This window comes from Rhinatrema bivittatum, chromosome 2 (genome assembly GCF_901001135.1).
Source record: "Rhinatrema bivittatum chromosome 2, aRhiBiv1.1, whole genome shotgun sequence".
Taxonomy (NCBI): domain Eukaryota; kingdom Metazoa; phylum Chordata; class Amphibia; order Gymnophiona; family Rhinatrematidae; genus Rhinatrema; species Rhinatrema bivittatum.
This window is the reverse complement of record NC_042616.1, coordinates 165,049,256-165,072,566: the sequence shown is the minus strand read 5'-3', so window position 1 is coordinate 165,072,566 and position 23,311 is coordinate 165,049,256.

Sequence of the window (23,311 nt, the reverse complement as noted above, 5' to 3'; positions counted from 1 at the left end):
TGCAGGATTGAATTTTTGTCCTGAAAGTGAAGAAAATACAAGAATTTCAAATGTTGTTGTTGTGATTAGGATTAGATGGCACTGTTGTATGTGTATTGGGTTTAATGTTTGTGTGCATGTGCTTGAGTATGAGTTATATGAATGTGTGGGTTTTAATCTAAATTTTAAATATATAGGTGAATGTGTTAAGTGGCATGCTATATTTGTTGAAATATGTTGATTTTTGTCTTTATATAAGATGATTTGAAAAGCTATTTGTACCAATATAAATGTATTTGTAAAACATGAAAGTATGTTTGTGCTATTTATTGTTTAAAGTTTTGTATTTTTCAATCCTGATGATTAAAGAAAATTCTATTGGGTAAAAATAGATGCATTATTTATGACACTTGCTCCCATTGACTTTGATGTATTATTGTTGTGGGGAAATGACATTTTGAAATAGCACCTTATTTTTTATTGATTTAGGAAAGGAAGGGAAGATGAGAGGAGTTGAGAGAAGAAACAGAAAATGAAATGGAGATCCTGGAAAAAAAAAAAACAGAAGAAGACTGAAAAAAGAGATAAAGAACAAATAAAATGCTCACACAACAAAGGAAGAAAAGAAAACATTTTTTTCAGTTTTTAAAAGAGAGGAATGTGCATTTCTGATACCTTTGAAGTTTGCTCAGTATAAGTGGCAATATATTTCTATTTCTCTTTCTCCAGTGTTGCACTGCTCATAAAGTCTGGATTCCTGGGGTTTTCATTTCAGTTTTTATCTGCATGTTTCTGTTTCTTATTTGTGGCCTCTTATTCTGAATTAGATAAGAGTAGGCTTGTGTTCTGGCTGTGTGACTGCGATGAGGGATTCTGTTAACGTAGAGTGTCTGTGTAAGTAAGGATCTAAGCTTGTTGCTATGAGAGTCGTGGGTGTTAGTGCTGTTATGGTATGGCAGTTTGCTACAAAAGAACCTGAATATGTTTTTGGGCAGGATTTTGGGGTGCATCACAATGTGCCCGGTAGTGGAGAGTTTGTTTTGTTGCTAATGAAATCTGGAACCTAATTGGTTGAAAGGTAAATTTTAAAAGCAGTGCATGGGCAAACATGTACCCCCATATGCCATCTAGTGCAAAGGGACGTGGACATTTTATAATATACACACATATATGAGTGCATGTTTATTAAATAGGCTGAACGCACGTACATGAGCGTAGAAGTCTATAATGTACTCATGCAAATGCCACCTCTAGCATGTAAGAAGGGGAATTTTATAAGGGACGCGCACCAACGCAATTTGCCATTTTCCCATTTGTTCCTAGTTTGCCAGATAAGGACAGGGCTTCCTAATCCCCCTAGTTTAATAGCCTCCCTTTTACCCTGTTAAGCCCGACCCTTAAAACCCCACTCACCTCTTTACTATTTTTTGTTTTAGGGCTTACACGCCATCCATGGCAGAAGTAAAGTTACGTGGCAGGGGAACCCGGCGTGTGCTTCTGTGCGTAAATCTTTCCTCGCTGGTTTCCTTGAGAGAAATCCAGGAGTGCCCTCGCCCCACTCAGACCACGCCCATGCCCTGCCCCTTTACTGTGAAAAATCTTTCGTGTGAGTGGCGGGAGATACGTGCGCACTCGGGCGGCTTTTAAAATCTGCTCAGCAAGCGCTGGCTCGAGAGACTCGCACATCTCCCGGGCTTGTGAAATTCACCTGTTAATGAATATGTGAGTGAGTGTATGTGAGTGTGTGTGTGTGTGTGTGTGGGGGGGGGGGGGGGGATGGAATGTGACAGACAGGGAGTGTGCGAGTTAGATAGAGACAAAGTGTGTTTCAATACTTTGTGCAGTCTATGGATAGACTGCAATGTAAGCGCTTACCTGATCACTAGGAAAGCCCTAATGTGGACTCCTGAATTTGGCCCTTTTGTGCTGGGCCCCCATGCCAGTGGTGCGTATTACAAGCTTTGCCATGGGTCCCAGCAGCGCTTGTACTGTTCCCTTGGCTCTACAAAACAGTGCACATAGTCATCATACCGTGCATCTTACCGTGTGCATAACGTTAGCACTTTGCACGCCCGGCAACATTTTATGTGCATAGCCATGCCGAAACCTGTGGGAAATGTGCTAAACAGTAAACGTTTTTCTGTAATTTCTCTTTTACTTCATACTTCCAAGGGCATATTTTTGGTGGGAACCTGAGAGATAGGTCTAAGGACCTCAAATCACTCAGCAGATAAGAAGATAAGAAACGCTTTGCTGGGAGGGACCAAGGTCCATCGAGCTCAGCATCCTGTTTCCGACAGTGGCCAGTCCGGGTTGCAAGTACCCAGCAGATCCTCAGTAGTTATTCATCTATCTCCTGTATCTCACTTACGGAGAAATTGCTGGCTTTCCCAGGAATACCTGGCTAATAACTTTATGGACTTTTCCTTCAGGAACTTTTCTTTTCAGCCCCGCTATGTCATTCGCCTTGACCACACCCTCTACCAACAGATTCCAAAGTTTGATTGTGCACTGTGTGAAAAAAATACTTCCTATGATTTGTTTTATATCTGCTGGTTGCTAGTTTCATGGACTGTCACCTAGTCCTACTATTGTTTGAAAGAGTAAATAACCATTCCCTATTTATGCGTTCCTCCCCACTTATGATTTTATAAATCTCAATCATATTCCCTCTCAGTCATCTCTTCTCCAAGCTAAAGAGCCTTAAGCTGTTTAGCCTTTCTCCAAATGGAGATTTCCTATCCTTTTTACAATTTTTGTCACTCTACTCTGTAGTCTCCAGAGTCCTGGCTAATATGGGTTTTGAGCATGACTGAAGGAATGATAGGAACATTTCTCTAGCCAGGGCTTATTTTCTGGGGGAAAAGCCTCTTCTTTTCCACCATTACTTTTCAGACTTAGGAGGCAGAGCAACAGAGGTGTTCTGCTTCAGATCCTCCCCTTCAGGCAGCCTGAAGGGAGGAGGAGAAGAGGGCATAAGCCTGGAGCAGACAGAGCAGAGAACATCCGCTCTGCTCCCTAAACCAGATCCCTTACCTCCTTTCTAGTTTTTATCTATAAATGCTTTTTGACACAAACTGTTTTAAAATTAAGTTATCACAAAGAAAACGTTTTTAATTAAGTTATCATCAATATTTTTAAAGTACTAACGTACCGATTTGAGCTATATATGTGTGTGTATACTGTATTATTTATATCATTATGTGTTTATTTATATGTTTTTATGTTAATTATTATATATGTTTTAATGTTATTTCTTATGTTATAATATTTATGTTTTAGCATTTTATGGGTATGCTATCTAACTGAGTGTTCTTATATGTGTTTTAGCTCCTGATGCAGCCAATTTGGAGAAACTTGGCCAGAGTTGGGCATTTTTAACTGATTGTATAAGAAAATATCCCTATATCTAAGGCTACTTGTCTATCCATTATCTTCTTGCATTCTGGCTCTGAAGCACTGGCTTCCGGTTTGTTTCCTGGGTCCATGTCTGAAATCTGCCTGCTTTTGAACCTTGTCTACTCTCCGACCAAGCCTGAATAGCTTGTCCCAGACCCTTGCCTATGACCCAACCATTCTCCACAGATCTCCAGTTTATCATCAGAAGCCTCACCTAAGACCTGCTAGCCCCAGCAGCCAAGGGCTCAACCTAAGGGGAAATGAGGGCTGGTATAGGTGAAGCTCCAGTTGGGCCTCTGCCTCAGCCAGTTCCATAGCCGACAGTGGGGATCTGCATGGTTGTGCCAACTCCACCTCGGTCCAAGGGTCCACACCCACAACAGATTAATTTCTGGCACAACAATCTAGAATGGCCTTCTGCCACCCTTTTCTGGGTCACAAGGAGGCAGAATAGAGATGGCAGTGGACATCAGAACTGGTTCCCCTGCAGAAAAGGAGCAGAGCAGGTGGTGGCATGAATCATTTTGTGACCTCCAAGCTCCAAAGGAAGCAGAGCAGAGAGTGTTGGAGCTGCTTATCCCGAGATGGGAGCATCCACATGGCTTTGATTTTTGTGCAATTAGCTGGCACAATGGAAGAGGCCATGAGATAGAATGGCCAAGGTCGAGGAGACCAGAGGTGAAGGCCAATCAGCCTCACTGCTTCTGCTGCTACTGGGTGTGTTGGAATATTAATAGAGTTTGTGTGTGTTTAGGAGAGAGAGAATTCACACTGGCCATGGCCCTTTCCCCTCACAAAGGTGACAGCCGGTCCTGGCCCACTCCCCCCACTCTGCCTCCCTTCCCTCCCCTGCCCTCAGGCCCTGCTCTTTAGTTCAACTTCATTTTTGATTCTCATCAAATGAACTCCTGTAGTTGCAATGTGTACAGTGCTGAACTATTTTTTATTTAAGAGGAAAGGACCTCAGCTCTGAGAAGACCAGCTCTGGGAAGAAATGCCTGTGGGCTGGATCTGAACTCAGAAATTTTCAATCATGGTTCCATAAAACCTCTTTCTTTTTTCTTATTGATTATTTTTCTTCTTTTGATGTGCCCAGCATTTCTTAAATCATATACGTGCCCAATGTCTCTTAAATTGAATCTGTGTATTTTTAAAAATTATCTAAAGAGACACTTAGGGGTAGATTTTTAAAGTTACGCGTGGGCGTAGATTTGTTCGCGCAACCCTGTGTGAACAAATCTACGCCCGATTTTATAACATCCGCACGCTGTCGCGCACATGTTATAAAATCCAGGGTCGGCGTGCGCAGGGGGGTGCACAATTGGAGCGGCCTCGGAGGGAACTTTTTTCTGGCCCCCCCACCTTCCCCTCCCTAACCCACCCTCCAGCCCTAACTAAATCCCACCTACCTTTGTTCAGAAAGTTACACCTGCCTGAGGCAGGTGTTACTTGCGCGCGCCAGCCAGCTGCTGGTGCGCCATTCCCCAGCCCGGGGGCTGGTTCGGAGGCCTCGGCCACGCCCCGGAATGCCCCCGGGCCGGCACCACACCCACGGCCCCACCCCCAGAACGTCCCCGAATGCTGTGCCGCCCCGACACGCCCCCGACACCCCCCGACATGCCCCCCGAGCAAAGCCCCGGGACTTATGCGTGTCCCAGGGCTTTGCGCATGCCGGCGGCCTATGCAACATAGGCACGCCGGCGCGCAAGTCCCCTGCACGTGTAAATCCGGCTGGATTTAGGCGCGCAGGGCTTTTAAAATCTGCCCCTTAACTTTCAGTTGCTCCGTTTCTTTCTGACTGCTGACTCCAGGTTGCTGTGACTCCAAATGTTTTGATACGAATGCCAATAATGTCAATATTTCAGCTAAACAGCTTCGTCAGGGCTTGCGGTGCTTTCTGCAAATACAACACTTATGGTCAGCTTGTAATCTCTAATAATTAATGTCTTTCCTTTAGTTAACAATTAATTGTGGTATCCGGGTTCAGACAAATGTAAGGAATACGTTTGAACGTTTGTTTGAATCTGGATGCCATATCTAGGATTCTCTGAGCAGGGAGAAGATAGATATTCTAGGCCCTATACATTGTGTTCCCAATCTCTTCTTACCATTTAATAAACAGCATTGATAATCTCTCATTTACAAACTGCACTGATGAGCTCTTGAAGTTGTATTACAGCACAAACACGCAGGCAGACTGATGCTGTTTCCAGTATAAACTTGCTGAAATATTGTACTATAAGTGATGATGTTTGTATCTGTTCTTTACAGTTCCACTTGATGATGTTACATTGTCAGTTCTTTTTCATAAATTTGTGACTTTTCAATAGTTCTCAACATTTGGTAGAATTTCAAAAGTCAATTGGTCTTAAATAATAATTTAGACTCTCTCCCTTCCTTTATGGTTTAGGGCAATATAACCAGAGGGTTAAAATTAAAAATAAAGTTTACCTCGGTTGCTGAAGTAAAAGGTGTCTGTGCATGTTTCCCCCCAACCTGTGAAATCAGTTCTTTTGAGGGCTCATGGTCAGGGCCAGTGCTAGTTTTTTTTTCTGCTCTGTGCGAAAAATTACTCTGCTGCCTCTCCCCATTCATTCAGTGCCTGTCCAGGCTCTATCAAATAAAGCCTAGCTCCATCCTGCAATCTATATTTTTAAAAACAGACAAGCTCCCCTGCCCAGAAACCTAGGCAAACCTTATAGCCTTGCACACACTCCACTCCACCCCACCCCCTCACACCCTTTACAGACCCAAACAATTAAATTATGCATTTATAACAAATTTTACATGACAAAGAACATTCAAGAGTACAGTCTTCTGAGGCAAAAATATCACAACATGCATATTATATGTACATGCACTCCTGTGGTGCCAGCCAGAAAACTCTACAAAAAAGCCACTTGGAGCTCCTATGGAATTAGACTTTTTGCAATGCATATTGGATGTAAGCTTGGTCCTCAAAAAGCCATGAACAAACAGAATTACCATTACTATATAGTAAACGTCCCATACCAAAACAACCCTAACAACCTTATCTATGAAAAGGCAACACTGCACATATTACACCAGGCCCTAGAATACCAATAAAAGCTCTTATTAGGAAAGCAGGCTGCTATAGATCCCTACATAGAAATTGCATGCTAGCAAAGTACCTCATCTCGGTTACATATGCAGAACACTGAGAGACTCTGACAAAATACAGACTAAATAGATCAGAAGAATAAATGGAAATGTGCTGAGAAGAACAGAACTGGAACCCACAACAAGCCAGTCTCTACATGCAGAGCAACAATGAAAAAATAGAAACATTACCATTCTTCATAAAACATTAAATAACAAAATCAAGAAATATAAAACATTAATCATAATAGTAAAGTCATATTCATAAAAAGAATATTTCAAACCAGTTAATGAATAGAATATTAAACATTTCCCAAACACCCAAAAAAATTAAAAAATTTGATAAACAAAAAATTCAATTAAAAATGTTCTATTCCCCCTCCCCCCAGGAACAATAAATATTTCAAAAGAGCAGAATCATTAAATTACACCCAATAATTAAAACTAATAAGGATTTAAAAATCTGCTCTCCATACCTGGAATCTGATTTCCAGTCAACATGAGATTGTCATGGATTAGGGAGGTAGGGCCACACAATTTTTATCTTCTCTCTCTCACACATGCCCAATAATACATTCATTCTCTCACACACTCCCTCCCTCTAACATACACAGGCTGCCTCTCCCTCACCTTCACAGATACATTATGTGTGTGTGTGTGTGTGCGCGCGCGAGTCTGTGATAGTCTATATGTGACACAAAGGCTCTCTCAGGCACAAAAACATACACAAACACACAAGCTCTCACACAGAAACACACAAGCTCTCACACAGACACATTCACAGGTACACAGGTTCTCACACAGATACACACACACACAACATAGGATCTCACACAGACACACACACATGCACACACAGACAGGCTCTCAGACACACACAGCTCTCACTCATTCACACATACATACAAGCTCACACACACATGATCTCCTGTTATCTTCAGGCGTGGTGGGATGAGCTCCACTACGGTCCTGTGGCCCTCCTGTCTTTGGACTGTAGCGGAATGAGCTCCACCATGGTGCCGTACGGCCCACCAATGTTCCTGCTTGGGGGGGGGGGGGGGGGGGGCGGAGGGAGCAGAAACTGTGCATGGGCATCTGTGCGCCTGCATGCCCATACCCGGAAGTCGGGCTTCTCCTTCCGTTGCTGGCACTTTCCTTCTTCGACCGCTGGCTGGTTAGGATCTGCCAGCGACACGTGGCCTCTCCTTCTACCTCTAGCCCGCCGCCTCCCCAGGTGTGCCACTCCGTGCAAATGCATGGTATACACACCCGGTCATGCTGGGCCTGCTAATGGTGCCAGATCCCAGACCTGGTTCTGATTAAACTGGAAGTACAAAGGAGAAATAGGAAACTCCTGGGTCAAAAAAAGGGAAGGCAGGTAAGGTGCACTATCTTACCAGTGTTAACACTAGTAAATATATAGACCCATGAATCCTGATTCTAGTCATCTAACTTCTCTGCAAGCTTCTGATAATATAGCCCTTAATATAAGGTGCTGGATAAAGACTAGTCAAGATTTAAGAGCATTGAAAATATTAGCGGAGTGTTAATTTTTCTTCCTTACACTTTTGCTGAATGCCATTGAACATACATAACTTTTTCTAAGAACAGTATGGAGTCATTAGCATGCTTCACAGCAACTGAACAGAGCTACTGGTTGTTGAATTTTTTTTCTTTTTTGCAGTTCCTATAAATGAATTATGAAATGCCTTGTTTGAAGTTCATATTTAGCATACTACTCTGTTCTTTCAGTTCTCTTCACAAATTTATATGTCTCATACTATTATTAGCTCTTTACTAAACTTTGGGGCCAGAATTAAGATTCCAGCAAAATGAGTGAAGCCTTCAAGTCAGTTTGCACACATAGGGGTAGATTTTATAACATGCGTGCGCGGCGCACATGTACACCCAATTTTATAACTTGTGCGCGCCTCTGGGCAGACGCAAGTTGTGTGCGCTGGCCGACTGCCGGTGCGTGATCCTCGGCACAGCGGCAAATGGCTGCTGTGCCAGGAGCCGCTGACCACGCCCATGCCCCACCCCTGGACTGTCCCAGACCACCCACGCTGTGCCCCCTCCCTACCATTTTTTGCTAGCCCCGGGACTTATGTGCATCCCGGGGCTTTATGCACATCACTGGGCCTTTTAAAAATAGGCCAGGCGCATGTAATCTTTTTAAAATCCAGCCCATATGTTTCGAATAGGGCATATTTTGCCCAAGGATTGAATTTCCTGCAGTTTCAGGAAGGGAAAAAATATCTGTAGAAAACAGTTACAGAAAATATTTCAAATTCAATTGACAGGGAAAAGTATATCAGGTTCAGGACTGAGGGAGGCACAAGGCTAGACAACAGCTTGCTAGTCTTTCTTCAGCAAATCATAGAAATCATTTCTCCGACAGAGGCATGCATTCGTTTTCCAATGAAATAATAAATGCAATGAAAAACTCATAATTTGTTTTGTTGGAAAACAAAACAGAAAAATAAAAATGTTTTTCATTGACTTTTGTTTCAGAAAGTCAGCAAAACCCCCACTATGAGCTGCCATAATTTCTAAATTTACCTCTCTCTGCCTTCTTTCCAGCCCATGGGCAATGGCTTACCATATCCATGGGATCATAGTCCAAATTAAATCAGAATCAGCCCCTGTCATTCCTGTCCTGTTCTGTCCTGGTTATAAAATAGCGCTGGCCGACCAGTTTCATCCTGGCCCCATTATCTTTTCTCCCTGATTCTTTTTCCCCCTTTTCTCCCTGATTCTTTTCAACGCCCAATCTCTCACAAAAAAAACATACTCAATGACCTTCTGTTGGACGCAAATTCGGACCTATGCGCCATAACAGAAACATGGCTTAAACATACGGACACTGCATTAATAAATCAACTTCCAACACAAACCTACGAGTTTTTCTCCATTCCCAGAAGGAAAAAAAGGGGCAGAGGTATTCTCCTAGCAGCCAAAAAAGAATTGAGACTCGCACAGCATCCAGTTAAATCACACACAAAAATCGAAACAGGCCTTTTCAAATCAGACCATCTGCAAATCCTTCTAGTCTATGCCCCCCCAGGCCTTCTAGAATCTGACGCCTCACCCATGCTGGAATTAATAGAATTCCAAACATAATTGATCGTTGTGGATTATAATAAAACATTATGACAGTTAGTTATCTTACTCATTTCATTAATGTCAATTATTTAATTATATAAATGTACACTCATTTAGTTAATATTGAGCTCATTGATTATTGCTATCTCCTATTACTAATTTATATACCATTTGATTTATATTTTATTTTAATCTTTTAAAGTTTCATTACTATTTAATCTTATGATTAATTATATTTCTATTGAGATATTTGTATTCTTATTCCTAGTATTGGTTATTTTTATTTTTATTAATATTTTGATTATAATAATCACTTCAAACCAATCACTACAATGTTCTAATTCCTATTAAACTTGTTTATCTTTCCTTTAACTCTAATCCCAGTTAGAATAACCCTTGTTTATTGTAACTTTCTCTTCCGTGCACTTGTTTTATACTACTGTAATGTATACTCTTATGTTTTAGTTATGTATGTTATAATGTATTGATGTTATAATGTATTGATCACCCCTTGTTTTATGTAAACCGACATGATACGTACTCCCGTGAATGCCGGTATAGAAAAACACAAATAAATAAACAAATAAATAAATAATAGATTATTACATACTTTGGATTATTACTTTACTTAAATTTAATTTTTACGATCATTGCTTTTAATTGTACTGATATTTATTATTTCTTATGCCTGTATCTATTCATGTTGTGTTGCAACCCCTCACTCACATTTTCTCACTTATGCTTACTTATGTTCACTTAGAGTCCAAAGGATTGTGGTAGTTTGTTTCTACTCAATTATGCATTGCACTTACTGATTGATTTTAAAACCCCTATGCATGCCAAAGCTGGGAGATATATGCATGTCTTGGCCCGACATGCATCATGCAGATTTTAAAACCCACGTGAGTATGCACATATTTCCCGCTACGTGCACAAATCACAAATCACCAAAAAGGGCAGGGTATGGGTGGAGCATGGGTGGGCTGAGTCTATAAAATGAAATCAGTGCATAAATATTTACACGCACAAGTTTGCATCATGGCCTCCTACTGTGCAACTTTACTTCTGCTATAGATGGCATGTATGGTAAGTCATGTAACAAAAAAAACTAGGCTAATGAGTGAGGTTTTAAGGGTCGGGGCTAATAGGGTAAAAGAGAGCCAAGTTAGCTATGCAGTTTAGGATATTATCTCCTTTATTGGGGCGAACTGGATACGAACTGGGGAAACAGGCAATTGCATTGGTGCATGTATCTACTAAAATTCCTCCCACTTACACCCTCGAGATGCCATTTGCGTGCAGATGTGCATGTCAATATAATATCGTGTGCACATGTATGCGCATATAGCTGTTTTATAACACACGCATGTATACGCACATATACATGCCTATGTTATAAAATTGCTGCATCCATGTGCATGAGCCAGCAGATGTGCATGTCAATATAATATCGTGTGCACATGTATGCGCATATAGCTGTTTTATAACACGCGCATGTATACGCACATATACATGCCTATGTTATAAAATCGCTGCATCAATGTGCATGAGCCAGCAGATGTGCATGTCAATATAATATCGTGTGTACATGTATGTGCATATAGCTGTTTTATAACACGCGCATGTATACGCACATATACATGCCTATGTTATAAAATCGCTGCATCAATGTGCATGAACCAGCAAATGTGCACACATATGCGCCCAAGCACATGTCTTAAGATTCAAATCTTTATATATAGTACAAGATTCCCTGTATAATTCTCCAGGCTAAAGACAACAACTCATGCTAACTTCTGTAAACAATTATAGATGACTTTAGCTAAAGACCAAAAGCAACATTTCTGCTGGGAACTGTCTGCAGTTTCTGCTTGCATGCAGACATAAGGTAATTCCTCTTTCCTACTGAAACAATTGAAAACATGTCTTCTTACATAGCCATAAAAGTCCTAAATAGGAACATTACAAAGAATACCTCCCAGCACGCCTTTATGGGACCTATGATTGACATGTACATGTTGCTGAAAAATTATAAGAAAGAAGACAAGACAAAGGATCTTTGGTGGTGTTGTCATCATCATGGCTCGGGCACGGACGGATACTTGAGGAATGCTCGCCCCCTATGAATTATAGGAAGAAGTTGGCCAACTTCCAATTGGTTCAAATGTACTGCTTGATAATTAGCAGAGCCTTACTTTCTGACTACATATTCCCTCTGAGATCCCAAGTGAATGCAAATTTCACCATTTCTTTATAAATATGTGCTTTAATATGATTGGTATTGTGATTGTAGTTATTTTTTTGGAATCGCATTTCCAAGAATGATTTGGTTTTATTTGTAAGTCTTATTGCTTATATTTGGCATTGCTATCATCACTCTTATTGCTAATTCCTCTCACAAACGTAGATCTCACTAACAGGTATGAAAATCAGCTTTTTCCATATTCCAATAACATAGCACACTTACTTTACCCTCTCTTGTTGAAGGCCTCTCTGGAGGCTTCCCCTCTTATGACACTACTCTCTTGGGAGGCATGCCTCTGTATCTCCCGAACTCCTAATCTTCCTGGCAGCTTTCTGTGTAGGTTTTGTTTTTTTTCAATGTATTGCTCACCCTGCCCTTCAAGTAATCAACTTGAAAATTCTCTTGGAGCAACAAAACACAGGGCTTTGTTCAACTCCTTGCTGTTGTATCTAGTGACTCTGTCATTGTAGGTAGCACTCATAACTTATTTATTGATCTTTATTCAAACAACAAGTAAAAAGAATCCCACTATTCTTGACTTCATCAGTGTTTCATACCTATACAGATAGAAAGGTTCAAGTTCTTCTGTCTTCTTTGTAATGAGATGTCCTCTGGGGATGTACTGGAATTAATTAACTCTGGCGTATCATTCCCAGCAGAGGGCACAATTTTGTTCCGGGGGAGGGGGGGTGGGATCCGCAGACGACAGGTCCAGGTCACGATAGGTTGCAGATCCCCCCCCCTGGACTAGTTAAGTGGGGGCCTGGGAGGATCCTGGCCCCTGCATTTTTCTGGGTGGGAGGTATGGATGGAGGGCACAGTAGGTCTTGGGTGGTCTTTTTTTTTTTTTTATTCTTTTTATTTTGTTTTTTTGAAAAACTAAAGAAACAAAATAAACATTACAGGAAGCGAAATTTGTGGGAATCCCCCTCCAAAAAACCGAAACAAAATTTTTACTTCTTCCCACTCCTATAAAATACTGTTGTAAATCTGGGTGCGGCTCTATACCATGTATATGTTGTTGGGCACAGCTGTTAGAAAGTTATCCGTTTTGATTGTAAACCCTCTGGGAATCGAGAAATACCTGCAGTACCTGAATGTAATCTGCTTTGAGGGTGGAATATAAATAAGATAAATAAATAAAACGATGATTTGTGAATTTTGCACCATGGAAAAGGTGAACTGGCCTTGGATCTTCCATGTGCTGGGGCTGTTTGGGCTTTGGTGCACCATCATCCACCATAGAACTGCTGTAGCCAGGCCTGGGGAGAGGGGAAAGATGGCAGCCACTACAAGGGAGGAGGAGGAATAACCTAGTGGTTAGAGCACTGGGCTATGAGCCAGGAGACCAGCGTTCGAGTCCTGCTGTCGCTCCTTGTGACCTTGGACAAGTCACTTTACCCTCCATTGTTGCAGGTACAAAACTTAGATTGTAAGCCCTCTGGGGATAGAGAAATACCTACAGTACCTCAATGTAAACCAATGTGATATCTCAGATCAAATGTCAGGGGCATTTCCCATGAAACATATGTTGGTATCTCCTGGTAGAACTTGGATCAACCACCATGCCAAGATAAGTGATTTCTGTACTATAAGCAGCTTTAAATATTGGTGACAATTTGTGAAGTGCCAGAACCACAGTATTACAGAATCACATTGCTATCTACACAAGAACTGTAGAGCAATTGAAAACTAATCCTTGATCAGCAACTTTTAAAGTGTTTCTTCGAATTGCCTCACGAGCAGCTTTATGAGCTTTACCAATTTGACTTAGAAGGCAATCTTGTCTTAAAGTTTCTTTAGTCAATTGGGCAATATAATTGAGACTGCAATTGGTTCATAAAAAGTGTTTCACCAAGGGATTGAATTTTCAACTATCCATTGTGAACCAGGATAACTCCTGTTGATATGTCTGTTGCTCACTCAATAAATTACTATAAATACACAGTGAGCAAGAGCAGATAATAATTTTTATTGAAAGTAAAAAAGATACACAAAAAAAGTTTTTCTAATAAAGAAGAGATATAGTGGAGGTTTTTTGACCGATGACTATCAACTGGTTTACACTGATAATTAATTCAGAAAAGATACCAGTGCGGAGGTCTTTTCCTCCAATTGTTTAAAATTTTCTGTTAAAGAATTGACAGTACGATTTAGATTGCAATCACAGTTCATTCCAACATATACCAACTATTTCTTCTTTTTTGCAATTTACATTGGTGGATCCTTAAGTTCTTTTTCAAGTCACTTTACCTTCCATTGCCTCAGGTACAAACTAAGGGGGTCATTTATCAAAATACAGTAAGGTGTTTTCGCATGCGTTAAGGGCTTATCACATGTGAAAAGCCCTGTTAACGCATGCGATAGCACCATATCGTATGGTGCGATGCAAATCCGAAAAAGAGGAGGAGTGGGTTGGGTGTGCCAGTCTGCAAAGTGCTATTGCACAGGCTTAACTATGCCTTTTTCAGTACTGTTAAGCTGTGTGATAGCTTGTATTATGGGGTGGCAAGGTGCTGGTACATTTTGTGATGTCTCTTGAAAGGCCTGTTTTAGTAGGTTTGAAGTTCCTGGAGCACCAGCTGAGCTATCTGGGGAGAGGGAGAGGAAGAGAAAGAGGAAGAGGGAAAGAGAGAGACACTGAGACTAGTTGTAATGTCTGCTCCTTAGATAGGTATTTGTATCCCTATGGGAGGCCCACCTAGTAACTCGAGGTGAGGTTTAGGTAGTAGTGTAGGGAGTTAGGGACCACTTTGACATTCAACGTGAGATGTACAAACAGAACATGCTTGTCCCATGTTTTCTTGAAGAGGATGTTGGGGAGGTACCCGTAATGGAGAAGGTTTTCATGGGTAATGATTCAGATGGACTGAATCAAATCAGGGTGAATCTAGAAGATGTGGTAGGCATGATTGACAAACTGAAGAGTAGTAAATCACCTGGATCGGATGGTATACACCCCAGAGTTCTGAAGGAACTAAAAAATGACATTTCAGACCTATTAGTAAAAATTTGTAACTTATCATTAAAATCATCCATTGTACCTGAAGACTGGAGGATAGCAAATGTAACCCCAATATTTAAAAAGGGCTCCAGGGGCGATCCGGGAAACTACAGACCGGTTAGCCTGACTTCAGTGCCAGGAAAAATAGTGGAAAGTGTTATAAACATCAAAATCACAGAACATATAGAAAGACATGGTTTAATGGAACAAAGTCAGCATGGCTTTACCCAGGGCAAGTCTTGCCTCACAAATCTGCTTCACATTTTTGAAGGAGTTAATAAACATGTGGATAAAGGTAAACCGGTAGATATAGTATACTTGGATTTTCAGAAGGCGTTTGACAAAGTTCCTCATGAGAGGCTTCTAGGAAAAGTAAAAAGTCATGGGATAGGTGGCGATGTCCTTTCATGGATTGCAAACTGGCTAAAAGACAGGAAACAGAGAGTAGGATTAAATGGACAATTTTCTCAGTGGAAGGGAGTGGACAGTGGAGTGCCTCAGGGATCTGTATTGGGACCCTTACTTTTCAATATATTTATAAATGATCTGGAAAGAAATACGACGAGTGAGATAATCAAATTTGCAGATGACACAAAATTGTTCAGAGTAGTTAAATCACAAGCAGATTGTGATAAATTGCAGGAAGACCTTGTGAGACTGGAAAATTGGGCATCCAAATGGCAGATGAAATTTAATGTGGATAAGTGCAAGGTGATACATATAGGGAAAAATAACCCATGCTATAATTACACAATGTTGGGTTCCATATTAGGTGCTACAACCCAAGAAAGAGATCTAAGTATCATAGTGGATAACACATTGAAGTCGTCGGTTCAGTGTGCTGCGGCAGTCAAAAAAGCAAACAGAATGTTGGGAATTATTAGAAAGGGAATGGTAAATAAAACGGAAAATGTCATAATGCCTCTGTATCGCTCCATGGTGAGACCGCACCTTGAATACTGTGTACAATTCTGGTTGCCGCATCTCAAAAAAGATATAATTGTGATGGAGAAGGTACAGAGAAGGGCTACCAAAATGATAAGAGGAATGGAACAACTCCCCTATGAGGAAAGACTAAAGAGGTTAGGACTTTTCAGCTTGGAGAAGAGATGACTGAGGGGGGATATGATAGAGGTGTTTAAAATCATGAGAGGTCTAGAACGCGTAGATGTGAATCGGTTATTTACTCTTTCGGATAGTAGAAAGACTAGGGGGCACTCCATGAAGTTAGCATGGGGCATATTTAAAACTAATCGGAGAAAGTTCTTTTTTACTCAACGCACAATTAAACTCTGGAATTTGTTGCCAGAGGATGTGGTTAGTGCAGTTAGTATAGCTGTGTTTAAAAAAGGATTGGATAAGTTCTTGGAGGAGAAGTCCATTACCTGCTATTAAGTTCACTTAGAGAATAGCCACTGCCATTAGCAATGGTAACATGGAATAGACTTAGTTTTTGGGTACTTGCCAGGTTCTTTTGGCCTGGATTGGCCACTGTTGGAGACAGGATGCTGGGCTTGATGGACCCTTGGTCTGACCCAGTATGGCATTTTCTTATGTTCTTAACAGTGGTCTCTTGTGAAGATTTGATGACCTATGGAGAGAGGAAACTCACCGAAAGATGAGATTTGTGCATTGTTCTCTTGACCTATCTTGATGTTACACAGGTAGATTGTCCATCAAGTTAGGTTGAGAGAACCTTGCACAAATCTCATCTTTGGGTGAGATTCCTCTCACCATAGGTCATCAAATCTTCACAAGAGACCACTGTTCTGTTCGTACGTCTCACGTTGAATGTCAAAGTGGCCCCTAATTCCCTACACTCTCTCTCTCTCTCTCCCTCCCTCCACAATTTGTACTAACTTAGCTCTTCACATAGGTAATTATTGCAATAAACTGTATATTAGCATAAACCTCACATTTTGATAAATCCAGGCCTAAGATTGTAAGCCCCCTGGGGATAGGGAAATACCTACAGTACCCAAATGTAAACTGTTGTGATATCTCAGATCAAATTTCGGTATATTAAAAAAAAAGTGCTGGGGTTGGGTTTTGGAGGCAGTATTTCTCAAGTCTTGCAGCTTGTGAGGGGTCCCTGATCAAACAGACATGCCTATCAGGGGAGGGGCAGAGGTGGCAGAAACTTCTGAGAGTACTAAATTGGATCTTTCTGTGTGCCTAATCTGTGAGCAAGACAAAGCACTCTTTTTTTAAAATTGAAGATTTCAAGCTGGATCATTTCTGTTTCTGGGGCAGCAAAAGGGAAATTGCCATTTCAAGGGCATAAAACTGGATTTCTGTTCCAGTGAAGAGGGTTAAGTTTCTCTGTATTTCTGTCTCCTGAATAAAATGATGAGCTTCGTTACTTGTGAACTGTTTATATCATGTGCAAGCCATGTGGGTTATGAACGGTTTGCAGTCATCCAAAACGTCTGGGTCACTGTGTACTCAGAATTGTTTTTAAGAATCCATTTCTTATTATTATAGCCCTATGACAAATATTTTAACAAAGTTATTAGAATGAAATATTAACTGGCATGAGTTCAGTCCTGTGCCATGATGAATGGACAGTCATCAGAGCTGAACATTCACCATTCACTCAGCTCATGTTTAAACTAGTTACATATAAACATATTTTTATTCAGCTGTCAACTTTTGCACGTCAACCTTCATCACTCAGATTATCAGCAGCCAGAGAATGTTCTGGGAAATTGCACAGAAACCTTCTTTCAGGTACAGTATCACACTAGTTACATTAGCTCCTTTGTTGGTGAAGAAATATAGAAACATGACAACAAAAAAAGATCATATGACCTTTCTGGTCTGCCCATCCACACCGATTCAACTCTATAATCCCTACCACTCCCCGTGCTTGTCCCATGTTTTCTTGAATTCAGATACTGTCCTTTTCTCCACCACCTCTGCTAGGATGCTGTTCCATGCATCCACCACCCTTTCTATGAAGAAATATTTCCTTAGATTGATCGAGTCTACTACCTTTTGCCCTCATCCCAAGACCTTCTATTCCAGAGCTTCCTTTCTGTTGAAGGAGGCTCAACTCCTGGCATGGAAACCTTGGAGGTATTTAAATGCCTCTATCATACCTCCCCTAGTCCACCTTTCCTCTACAGGATACATATTTAGATCTTTAAGTCTATCTCCATATACTTTACAATGAAGTCTACTGGTCATTTCAGTAGCCACCCTCCGGATTGACTCCGTCCAGTTTATCTCCTTTTGAAGGTGCGGTCTCCATAACTGTTCACAGTATTCCAAATAAGGTCTCACCAGGGATTTATACAGGGGCAATATCACCTCATTTTTATTGCTGATCATTCCACTCCTTATGCATCTAAGCATCTTTCTGGTTTTTAGCATTGCTTCATCCACCTTTTCAGCACCTTGAGTTCATTAGATATGAACACATCCAGATCCCACTCTTGTATTGTGCATAGAAACATTTCACCCTCGATGCAGGTATCACTTCCTTGAGTTTTTGCAGCTGAAATGCTTGACTCTGCATTTTTTTTAGCATTAAATCTTAGCTGTCAGACTCTAGACCATTTCTCAAGCTTCACTAGATCCCTCTTCATCTTTTCCTCACCTTGTTGGATTGTGTTTCTAACGTACATGGGTGATCCTGACTACAAAGTAGTTATAGATTAATCTCCCATCAGGTAAAATTCTCCCTAAGGAGTCTCCATGGATGGCTAATATGCTTAGTATATAAAGCACTATAGAAGGGCGAAGCAGATGCTGGAGGGAGTTCGGTTTCCACCTTTGACTCAGCCCTGCTTCCTGTCCCCGGACTAATGGGCCTTTCTCCATTCTTTGGCCCCTTTGAGAGAGGAGAGTCTGAAGGCACAAGGACGTTGTTCCCGCCCACCACAGCCCCATTTTGATCCCATCTGGCTGAAGGCCACGCCCCCGATGATGTCACCGGAATGGGGGGGGGGGTGAAGAGCCAGCGTGGGATGCCGGAGGGAATCCTTCATGTGTGATGAGTATGAATCTGACCCAAAATGCTGAAAGTACCTTCAACCATTTTTCACATGTTGATTCTTAGTTTATCCTCATAAATTCAGGTATGGGCATATATGGTGACCTCTAAAATATCACTCAAAAACGCCTCTTAGACCTTCTTGCTTAGTAAGTGTCCCAATTACTTCTTCTATGCCTAGCCCTAGTTTTATCGATGCTAAAATCATGTTGATTAATGCTCAATCAATAAGAAAATGTTATGCTCAGGCTTGTGAACCCTTGGCCGACGGGAGGATGGTATACCTTTCAGAGGATCCGTAGGTTCTCTCATTGAGTGGTGAGGCAGAGCAGGAGACTGGACCAGCTGACCCCTGGCACTGGAGACTGAGGCGACTGCGGAAGCGGATGAAGAGACGAGAAGAGGAGCTGAGTCTTCACCCCTGGAAGTCTGTGGTCCCACCAGGAGGAGCCCGTAGGGACCCAGACCGCTGGGACTTAGGTGGACCTTTGAGAGGTCAGGGTGACGGAGCAAGGGCTGACAGGAGCTTCACCCTGGAAGCCCGTGGTCCCCTCGGGAGGAGCCCGTAGGGACCTGGGCTGCTGGGACTTAGGCGGGCCCTTGGAGACGGTAGTCTAGAAGGAGTCCTAGGTCGAGTGCCAAAGGGTCGTCGCTCACCAGTCCGAGGTCACACACCGAGGGATCACCACTTGACAGTCCGAAGTCATACGCCAGGGAATCACCGCTTGTCAATCCGAAGTCGTACACCAGAGAATCACCGTAAGCCAATCCGAAGTCAGGAACCGGGAACACCAAGACGAAACAGGAACCCTTGGGTGAGGGCGAATGTTGAGTGCGTCTGGACGAAGTTGCGGCCTTAGATATCTTCTGGGTCTCTTGGCGGCGCTCCTGGTGGCGCCGATCTATGCGGCCTGCCAAGTCGATCAAGGCGTTTAAGGACCTCGGTATCTCTCGCCCCGCAAGCTCGTCCTTAATTCGGGGGCTCAGCCCCTGATAGAAAATGGTGTGGAGGCAGTCGGAGCCCCAACCGAGCTCTGAGGAGAGCGCCCGAAAGTCAATGGCATATTCCGCCAATGTCCTCGAGCCTTGAAGTAACTGCAGTAGTCTCGGCCCTGCCGAAACTTCTTGAGCCGGATCCCCGAAGTTTATTCGGAACAACTCCCAAAACTCCCTGAGGTTCCTTAGAATGGGATCGTCCCATTCCCATAGGGGGGAAGCCCATTCTAGGGCCTTTCCTTCAAGAAGAGCCAGGATAAAGGTGGTCTTGGTGACGTCATCTGGGAAGAGAGCGGCCTGCAGGCGGAAGTCCATATTGCACTGGTTCATAAAACCCCTGCAGGCCCGAGGTTCCCCGGAGAACCATGGCGGTGTGGGCAGGCGGATGACCGGTCGACCCCCGGAAGCCATAGGTGGGGAAAGCAGTGTAGGGTTCATGGGACCCAACGCATCAAAGCGCTGGTTTAAACTCTGCACTGAGGAAACCAAGGCGACCAGGGTTTTCTGCTGGTCCACCAGTCATTTGGCCATTCCAGGAATGGCCTGGCGGGTGGATGCCTCTGCCGGATCCATGGACTTGGCAATCTGTTATGCTCAGGCTTGTGAACCCTTGGCCGACGGGAGGATGGTATACCTTTCGGAGGATCCGTAGGCTCTCTCGTCGGGTGGCGAGGCAGAGCAGGAGACCGGACCAGCTGACCCCTGGCACTGGAGACTGAGGCGACTGCGGAAGCGGATGAAGAGATGAGCTGAGTCTTCACCCCTGGAAGTCTGTGGTCCCCTCAGGAGGAGCCCGTAGGGACCCAGACCGCTGGGACTTAGGTGGACCTTTGAGAGGTCAGGGTGACGGAGCAAGGGCTGACTGGAGCTTTGCCCTGGAAGCCCGCGGTCCCCCTGGGAGGAGTGCGTAGGAACCCGGGCCGCTGGGACAGGCGGGCCCTTGGAGACGGTAGTCTAGAAGGAGTCCTAGGTCGAGTGCCAAAGGGTCGTCGCTCACCAGTCCGAGGTCACACACCGAGGGATCAGCACTTGCCAGTCCGAAGTCACACACCAGGGAATCACCGCTTGCCAATCCGAAGTCAGGAACCGGGAACACCAAGACGAAACAGGAACAAGATCCAAAGCTCAAGGAACTCACCGAAGCAAGCAGACTAGCCTACGTGGAACGTTGCCAAGTCACTGGATGAGCAGAGGAAATTGCCTTTTATACTTCCCCTGCTCTAGCTGATAGAGAACAGGTGAAGCCATTTAAAGGGATTAGGTCCCTTTAAATTTGTAGAGGAGGCGCGGCTTCGTGCCTAAGGATGGTGGCGGCCATCTTGGATTTCGCCCGGCGGAGGAGAGATGCCGCTGGACGCCACAAGGGGGGATCAGGACGGCTCCCCCTGCAGCGAGCAGCACCGGAGGCCACGCGGGAGCGACGGCCCGAATTGGAGCCCTCCCCCGGGGCTCCCACAGTGAGGGAACGCTGTGGCCAAGGTAGGGGGCCGCGGATCTTGGGGCACCACAGCCGCGGAACACAACAGAAAAAAGTTTCAAATAATTTATGATCTGATCTACGTGGAAAAACCTGACTTTTTCTGCATTACTGAAAGTTGGCTTCTAGATTCTGATTTAGTTACTCCAAACCAGATTCGTCCCCCGGGATACTCCTTCATTTCACAGCCACGTATTAAAGGTAGAGGTGGGGGGTTACTTATAATTTTCAAAGATTCATGGAATCTTAAGTCTCAAAATCTAAGTGGAAATTCTTTGCAAGAATTACTTCTTGTTTATACTCCAGGTTTTTCCATTTGTCTTGTTTATTGTCCACCTAAACTGTTACATTCTAATTTGTCTTTGCTATTTGAACATCTTTTATTAGCTAAAACTGACCTAAATAATGTTTGATATTAGGCGATTTTAATTTACCTTTTAATTGCATGGCACAAGATTGTTGTGCGTCCCGGCCACGCTGGTGTCACGACCGGGGCTGCTTACCTTGGGCTCCCATCTGCGAGGCCCGGGCCGTCCTCCCTCACAGCTGCAGCCAGCTTCCTGCGTCCACGTCGCACGGCGTCCCCAGGCCCTTTGGGCCTTCCACATCACGCAGCTCATCACGTCGGGGTTCGGTGTCGGCTCTGCCCCTAGGCGCGCGTGCGCAGATCGCACGACCCTTTAAAGGGCCAAGCGCGGGAAACTCCTCTGCGGCGCACGACGATGACGTCACCTAAGCCCTGCATAAAAGGAGGGCTCAGGCTCCAGTTCCTTGCCTTGGCAAAGGGGTCATCTCATTCGTGAGAAGCTAGTTGCCGTCCTGTGTTTCTGTTTCCTTGATCCTGTGCTTGTACCAGTGTTCCTGCATTCCTGTCCTTGTTCCAGAGCTTGTTCCAGTGTTCCTGAATTCCAGTGTTTCTGTGTCTTCCAGTGCTCCTGCATTCCTGGCAGGTTCCTGTTCCACGTTCCGCTACCAGGTTAACATAAGAACATAGAATATGCCATACTGGGTCAGACCAAGGGTCCATCAAGCCCAGCATCCTGTTTCCAACAGTGGCCAATCCAGGCCATAAGAACCTGGCAAGTACCCAAAAACTAAGTCTATTCCATGTAACCATTGCTAATGGCAGTGGCTATTCTCTAAGTGAACTTAATAGCAGGTAATGGACTTCTCCTTCAAGAACTTATCCAATCCTTTTTTAAACACAGCTATACTAACTGCACTAACCACATCCTCTGGCAACAAATTCCAGAGTTTAATTGTACGTTGCGTAAAGAAGAACTTTCTCCGATTAGTTTTAAATGTGCCCCATGCTAACTTCATGGAGTGCCCCCTAGTCTTTCTATTATCCGAAAGAGTAAATAACTGATTCACATCTACCTGTTCTAGACCTCTCATGATTTTAAACACCTCTATCATATCCCCCCTCAGTCGTCTCTTCTCCAAGCTGAAAAGTCCTAACCTCTTTAGTCTTTCCTCATACGGGAGCTGTTCCATTCCCCTTATCATTTTGGTAGCCCTTCTCTGTACCTTCTCCATTGCAATTATATCTTTTTTGAGATGCGGCGACCAGAATTGTACACAGTATTCAAGGTGCGGTCTCACCATGGAGCGATACAGAGGCATTATGACATTTTCCGTTTTATTCACCATTCCCTTTCTAATAATTCCCAACATTCTGTTTGCTTTTTTGACTGTTGCAGCACACTGAACCGACGACTTCAATGTGTTATCCACTATGATACTTAGATCTCTTTCTTGGGTTGTAGCACCTAATATGGAACCCAACATTGTGTAATTATAGCATGGGTTATTTTTCCCTATATGCATCACCTTGCACTTATCCACATTAAATTTCATCTGCCATTTGGATGCCAAATTTTTCAGTCTCACAAGGTCTTCCTGCAATTTATCAAAATCTGCTTGTGATTTAACTACTCTGAACAATTTTGTGTCATCTGCAAATTTGATTATCTCACTCGTCGTATT